Genomic DNA, 7304 nt, shown 5'->3' on the forward strand with positions numbered 1-7304 from the left:
GGGGAGGGAGACTTGATACAGGGCTCAATCCCAGGACCCCTGGGATTATGAGCTGAGCCAAAGGCAGCAGTTTAACCGACTGAGTCACCCAGATGCTCCTGTAGATACATTTTTTTGCCTGAAGGTCACTCAACCTTTGTATCAGGCAGGCTGCAAGTACACTGACAGGAGTGGTAGGGAAGGGAATGAGCTCCCCCCACCTCCCCAGCAGTCCTCAACCAATGACCAATGGGAGTTGGTGTATATATATCCCAGTTCCTCACCCTTGACATGCAGTAACTTTGAGGCTTATATTCTACATAGTTTCCTACAGTTTCTCCAAGAAATTAAGCTCTAGTAACTACTGTGCTAGTTCGTTTGACAGTTTGTTCTTTTTTTTTTTTTTTAAGATTTTATTTATTTATTTTACAGACAGAGATCACAAGGAGGCAGAGAGGCAGGCAGAGAGAGAGGAAGGGAAGCAGGCTCCCTGCCAAGCAGAGAGCCCGATGCTGGGCTCGATCCCAGGACCCTGGGATCATGACCTGAGCCGAAGGCAGAGGCTTTAATCCACTGAGCCACCCAGGTGCCTTGACAGTTTGTTCTTTATTGACCTTTCCTTCCCTTTCTCACTCCTCACTTTCCTGCTGGTGTTTCCTAATAAACAGCTTGTTGTTGAATCCTTGTTTCAGGGTCTGTTTCAAGGGGAATTCAGATTAAGACACCCACTCTCCAAGTAGACATCAGTCTCTCTGGTGTATGCGTCCTTGGTGTTTCCTCCTTCCAGCTCTCATCTCTCCCGGGGAAACTTTCCTGTGTTAACTCATACACAGAGCACACACTAGCCCACTAGCTCCATCACAGTCCAGACTCTGAGTGCAGTTTGGGCTAAACTGGGACATCACACTATACCTGTAAGTAGATGGAACTGAGGGTCAGAGAAGGAAAGTGATGTTTCCTTCTGGTTGTATCTGTGCTGAGACTTGGCACACCTGGTCTTGGTGTAGATCTAAGAGGCTATTTTGAACTGCTCCTGGGTTGGAGCTTTGAATGTGGAAATGTAGATCACAATGCTGTCCTTAATCCCAGCAGCATGGTGACATGAGGCTCCCACTTTCAAAACGGCTTTGCCAAAGCCTTGAAGGTGACACAGGAAGTAAATGCAGAGAGTTCCATGATATTAGACCATCTGTCTCACAAATAATAGTTTGTTTTCTTCACCCAGAGACATTCATTTCCATTCTAACTCTGAGATACCTCCATGCAGTGTACTGGGCATAATCTGCCCTCTTTTGACCTGCCTGGGGGCTAGGCTGCAGACTTTTCACTGTCTGGACACTGGAGTGATTATGATTTTCCAGACTTCTCGCTATCAAAATATCTATTGACTGAATACAGCACATAATCCCAATTCATTTACAAGCAACAGAGACTTTCTTACACAAGATGAGATCTCAATCAGCTTTTCTTTTCTTGATCGAGCCTCTGCCTGCTCTGTGTACAATGGCCACTGGGTATCTAAGAGGCAGCTTTGGCTGCTCCCTTTGCTTTGCTTGCAGTTTTGTCTCAGTTTCCCCTCACTGTCACTCACCAAATGTCTGGATTTTCTAAGCAACGCTGTAATTGGCTCTGCATTCCCACCCATTCTGTTTTTCATTTGTCCTAATGCTTTGGAGGAAGATTTTATCTTATGTCGTAAGAAGATCACAGAATAATCTTTTCTATCCTTATAAGGCTTTGACAGGTTGAAGTTTCATGCTAGAAGACACAGCTGTATGGTTGCTCAAACAGTGCCATTTGTATTCCTGTCTCATACAGAGCAAGGGCATGTTTAAGAGTCCACACCGAGTTCTGGGTAGATACAAGTGCTATAAGCTCCATTTACAAGTACCTGAGACCTCTTAACTCTCATCCGGTAGTTTTCAGAAAAATTGTGGCTGAGGGTTGGCTTACGTTAGCCTAAGGAAATGGTGTTTATAACTTTCTGTGACAACATAACAGAGCAGAGATGAGGAAACCCAGGGGGACTATTTCTTTGGCATTACTAAGAAGCCATAGTTCTCAGAGATACGCTTGAACAATTGACCTTGCTATTGGGCTCACCTTGCTATTACTGTTGCTGCTAAGTTACAGAGAAAGAACATTGCCAGCTGCACGAATATAGGCGGTGGGGTTAGAACCACCCACCCTTGGGCCAAAACCCAAATTGAGCATATACATGCACATGTGCGAAGTCAGTTACATTCCACTCCCAGAGAAAAAAAATGCAACTGTATCTTTTCCAAGTCCCCAGTTGTTTAGACAGTCCCATTTACTTACTTGATTGAAAAAATTGTCCCGTCATTTTGTGTGTGTGACTGAATCAGAAAAAGGATGGGTCAGGGGACCTGGAAACCACACCTAGTAAGTCAGTCTTGCCTTGTTCAATGTTCTGCAGACCTGAGAGTCAGGTCTGGTCTGAAAAGACTCAGCAGAAGGTTTCATGTGGTCAGGTCGACATCTGCAGATTCAATCTTCTACAGGCTTTCTACTCTTAAGGTTTTTTAAGGTGCCCAGCATAGTCCTAGTACGTAGCAGGTATTTACTTTTTATTTTATTTTATTTTATTTATTTATTTGTCAGAGAAAGAGCGAGTGAGAGCAAGCACAGGCAGACAGAGTGGCAGGCAGAGTCAGAGGGAGAAGCAGGCTCCCTGTGGAGCAAGGAGCCTGATGTGGGACTCCATCCCATGACGCTGGGATGATGACCTGAGCTGAAGGCAGCTGCTTAACCCAGGCGTCCCAGGTATTTACTTTTTTAAAGATTGTATTTATTTATGTTAGAGAGAGAGAGAGAGAGAGAGAGAGCGCCAGCACATAAAAACAGAAGGCCAGTGGGGGACAAGAAGACTCCTCGCAGAGCGTGTATCTAGAAGCAGGGCCCTATCTCACGACATTGAGATCATGACCTGAGCCGAAATCAGGAGTCAGACACTCAGTTGGCTGAGCCACTCAGGCACTCCCATGGAGGATATTTAATAAATTATTTTTGAGGAAATGGATGAACAAATTTCTATAGCAAATCTCTTTTTTTTTTTTTTAAAGATTTTATTTATTTATTTGACAGAGAGAAATCACAAGTAGACGGAGAGGCAGGTAGAGAGAGAGAGGAAGGGAAGCAGGCTCCCTGCCGAGCAGAGAGCCCGATGCGGGACTCGATCCCAGGATCGATCGATCCTGAGATCATGACCTGAGCCGAAGGCAGTGGCTTAACCCACTAAGCCACCCAGGCGCCCCTATAGCAAATCTCTCTTAAACGGTAAATGGAGAAAATGGCTAGAGGAGAATGAATTTCAAGGTCACATTATCATTTAGTGAAAGAGGACTGGGAATGAAGGTGGTCAGATAAATGGGGGTGTGACTGTGTTTTGGTGTCAAAACAACCGAAACTGCTTGGGGACTTACAAGAATTCTATCCAAACGCCAAATTTCCTATCTACAAACTTACTAATGGGAGTAGATCTAACCAGAGATGCTATCTAGTTTTCTTGATTATTTCAGACCAGGCCCAGTATTCAAGGCTTGATTAAAAAAGCATCTTCTCTTTCAACCATAAAGCTGAAAAGGTCCCTTAAGATTTTTAAATCCATCCCCTCAGGGTACAAGAAGGCAGTCTTTAGAGTTTGGCGCCCCAGGCTGTCCAGGACCTAGAGTGTTGAAGGAGTGGCTCCCGAGGCAGACAATGACTCCAATAATTTTTAGCTCTGGTAGCTAATGCTCTTGGCTATTTAGCAAACTTTTTTTTTTTTTTTTTTTTTTTTTTTTTTTTTTTTAAAGATTTTTATTTATTTTGACAGAGAGAGAGAGAAATCACAAGTAGGGAGAGAGGAAGGCAGAGAGAGAGAGAGAGGAGGAAGCAGGCTCTCCTCGGAGCAGAGAGCCCGACGTGGGGCTCGATCCCAGGATCCTGGGATCATGACCTGAGCCGAAGGCAGAGGCTTTAACCCACTGAGCCACCCAGGCGCCCCTATTTAGCAAACTTTTACATTCACCCATGTGGATAACAAAACTTGCTCCTCTTTTTATAGGAAACATAACTCAGCCATAGCCCATTGTAGAAGTCCATTTTCCTGGCTCAGTGATTGGTCCGCAGGGGACATGTGACCAAGAAGAGCTAATAGGAGTTCCTCCTTGGCTTAAGCTCCACACTGTAGGTGAGAAGCCCTCTCCTTTTTTGTGGCAGGTTCTTTTTCCTGAGTTACTGTTAAGTCTGGGGCTGCAGGCTACCATCTTTCCTATGGCGCAGAAAGCCCAAGAACTGTAGGAGAGAAACCAAGGGAGCAAAAGTGTACCGAATAATAAAATTGCCTAGCATTTAGAAAATGTTGGCTTCCCTTCACTATCAGTCTTGTAAGTTCAATCTTCAGTCAAAAATCTTTCAGTTCTTGGGGCGCCTGGGTGGCTCAATGGGTTAAGCCGCTGCCTTCGGCTCAGGTCATGATCCCATGATCCCATGATCCTGGGATCGAGCCCCGCATCGGGCTCTCTGCTCAGCAGGGAGCCTGCTTCCTCCTCTCCCTCTCTGCCTGCCTCTCTGCCTGCTTGTCATCTCTCTCTGTCAAATAAATAAATAAATAAATCTTACAAAAAAAAAATCTTTCAGTTCTTTAGTTTTTTGAATAACAAATAATCCATCTTGGGCCTTTACCTATGGTCTGTATTTTTTATTCTCCCCAGCCGGGGAGCTCTGAGGAAACGTTGGCAGAGCAAGTCTAGCAGAGGAGTTTCATAGAACTAAGGACACAGATAAACAAGATAGATATTGTCTCTATCTTTAAGGAGTTAATACTTCAGGGAGGAAAAAGACATTAGCACAGAAAATGACAACACAATATGTCAAATGCAATGACAGAATTTTGCACTAGAGGCTGTAGTGGGATGGGTCCAACTTCACGGACAAATGCAGTGCAGGGGAATGAAACTTTGGTCTTCATAGTTGCATGTTCCATCCATAAGGTCAGCACAGTTAAAAATCTCCGGGTAGCTATTTTTGGTGCCACATATAAGTGTCCAGCGTCTATACTGAAGTATCCACTACTAGAGTGTTGGCTCCTGTTAGTGGGGACTTAACTTCTGAACTGACTTCCCAGAAGACAGAGCTGTCCAGACAGCCCAGGACTTCTTAAATTTCTTTCTTTTCTTTTCTAAGACAGGGTCGGGGGGAGAGGCAGAGGGAGAAAGAGAGAATATTAAGCAGGCTCCACATCTAGCACAGATGTCAATGCCAAGTCCATCTCACGACCTTGAGATCATGAACTGAGCCAAAATCAAGAGTCAGATGCTTAACTGTCTGAGCCATCCAGGCGCCCCAGACAGCACAGACTTCTATCCAAACTCAGCTATAGCTCCTAGAGAGGAGGGCAGGACTTGGGAGAACTGGTGGTACAGTCAGGGAGTGGAATCAGGCAGGAGACAGCAGTTGCTGGAGAACAGGTGTGGGTAGCCCAGAAGAAATGCAGATGTTTAGCTAACAGCTCCAGAGGTCTCATTTACTCATCTGCCCTGTAAGAAAGCCTGACTCTTCAGCCCAGTAGCAGAAATCTTCACTTTCTTTACCAAGCAGATGGGAAGAAACCACACAAAGTTCTGCCTTGGACAGAGGAAGCACTAGTTCATAAATACCTGGAAAAATACTCAGGCTTACTAGTGATTAAAAAAAAAAAACAATCCACAAATTAAAACAACAACAAGATACCACTTTTCCCCTTTCACATTAACCACTGTTTCCTTAAAGTTAACAGGTATAAGCAAACAGGAATTCCTAGTCACTGCAGGTGAAAGAGCAGGCTGATACTCTTTCTGGAAAGCAATTGGCTTTAAAATGCTTATATCATTTGATCTTATGTTTTCACTTACCTATCTATTCTAAGAAGGGAAGTTGACATATGGAGACCATGGTAGACATCTTCTGATTTATATTCTCAGCTCATGATGTTTCACCTGTCTTTGAGAATGGAGGGTCCTGTTCATGTCATCACCCTCCTTACTCCAGCCTCATTGATCCATTGACCTTGATCCATTGGCTACTGTTGACTGGACCAGGGTAGACACCTGACCAAACTAGGTTAATTATCTTTCTCACCTAGGAATTCTGAGCTGATATCTTGGATGGACGGAGTGTGAAAAATCAGGAATTATGTCAAGGCTATTATCCTCCAGAGAGACTGAAGAGCAGAGAACACCAGTTTGTAGAGAGAGGAGAATGAGGCAGGGATGTGGAGAGAAGCAGGGAAAAGAAACAGAGATAAAACATTCTCCAGAGCATTCCATTGCACATTCTAGTTACTTTATGCATTCCTGCCTCTTCATTCTATAAAACACAGGATCCTTTTAACAGCTTATAATTTTTGCTTTAAGACAACTTAGTTTTGGGCGCCTGGGTGGCTCAGTGGGTTAAGCCGCTGCCTTCGGCTCAAGTCATGATCTCAGGGTCCTCGGATCGAGTCCCGCATCAGGCTCTCTGCTCAGCAGTGAACCTGCTTCCTCTTCTCTCTCTCTCTGCCTACTTGTGATCTCTCTCTTCAAATAAATAAATAAAAAATCTTTGGGACGCCTGGGTGGCTCATTGGTTAAGCAGCTGCCTTCGGCTCAGGTCATGATCCCAGCGTCCTGGGATCGAGTCCCACATCGGGCTACTTGCTCCGCAGGGAGCCTGTTCCTCCCTCTGACTCTGCCTTCCACTCTGTCTGCCTGTGCTCGCTCTCACTCTCTCTCTCTCTTACAAATAAATAAATAAAATCTTTTAAATAAATAAATAAATAAATAAGAAATCTTAAAAAAAAAAAAAGACAACTTAGTTTTAATTACTTGGAGCCAAACACTAATAATAGCTTTATAGCTATGGGAATGGTTGAATAAATAATCGTACATTCTTTGTATGTAGATTATCTGCCATTAAAAATATTTTAGAAGACCATTTTATGATATGAAAAATGTTCATCCTACAACAATTAGTACAAGTACCAGGATATACAATTTCCTGTGCCCTGAAAAAGTTTGAAAACACACTAAACTTTTGGCATTAGTTACCCTGGGGTAAAATCTCACTTTTACTTTGTAAACCTTGTTTTTATTTGAATTTGTACTTGGAGCATTGCTAATATTATTAAGGTTATGTTATAAACATTTTCTCTATATATACTTTTTAATTGCCATCATTTTAGTGGTTACATAATATTACATTATAAGAGAATATCATAATTAAACCAGTCCTTACTATTTATTAAGTTTTTAATAATTTTCACTATTTTTTAAAAAGTTTTACTTATTTAAGAGAGAGAAAGAAGC

General features: G+C 43.2%; 1 long non-coding RNA gene across 1 annotated transcript in view; it reads left to right on the top strand.

Annotated features, from left to right (window-relative positions):
- The window catches only part of LOC309842720, a 31157-nt gene that overhangs the window by 18466 nt on the left and 5387 nt on the right, over positions 1-7304 (top strand). Inside the window, exon 2 of the long non-coding RNA XR_014299744.1 lies at positions 4046-4171. This is a non-coding gene — a long non-coding RNA (uncharacterized lncRNA). The remainder of the gene's footprint in view (positions 1-4045; positions 4172-7304) is intronic.

The sequence above is a fragment of the Mustela nivalis genome (assembly GCF_964662115.1).
Source record: "Mustela nivalis genome assembly, chromosome: 10".
NCBI lineage: Eukaryota > Metazoa > Chordata > Mammalia > Carnivora > Mustelidae > Mustela > Mustela nivalis.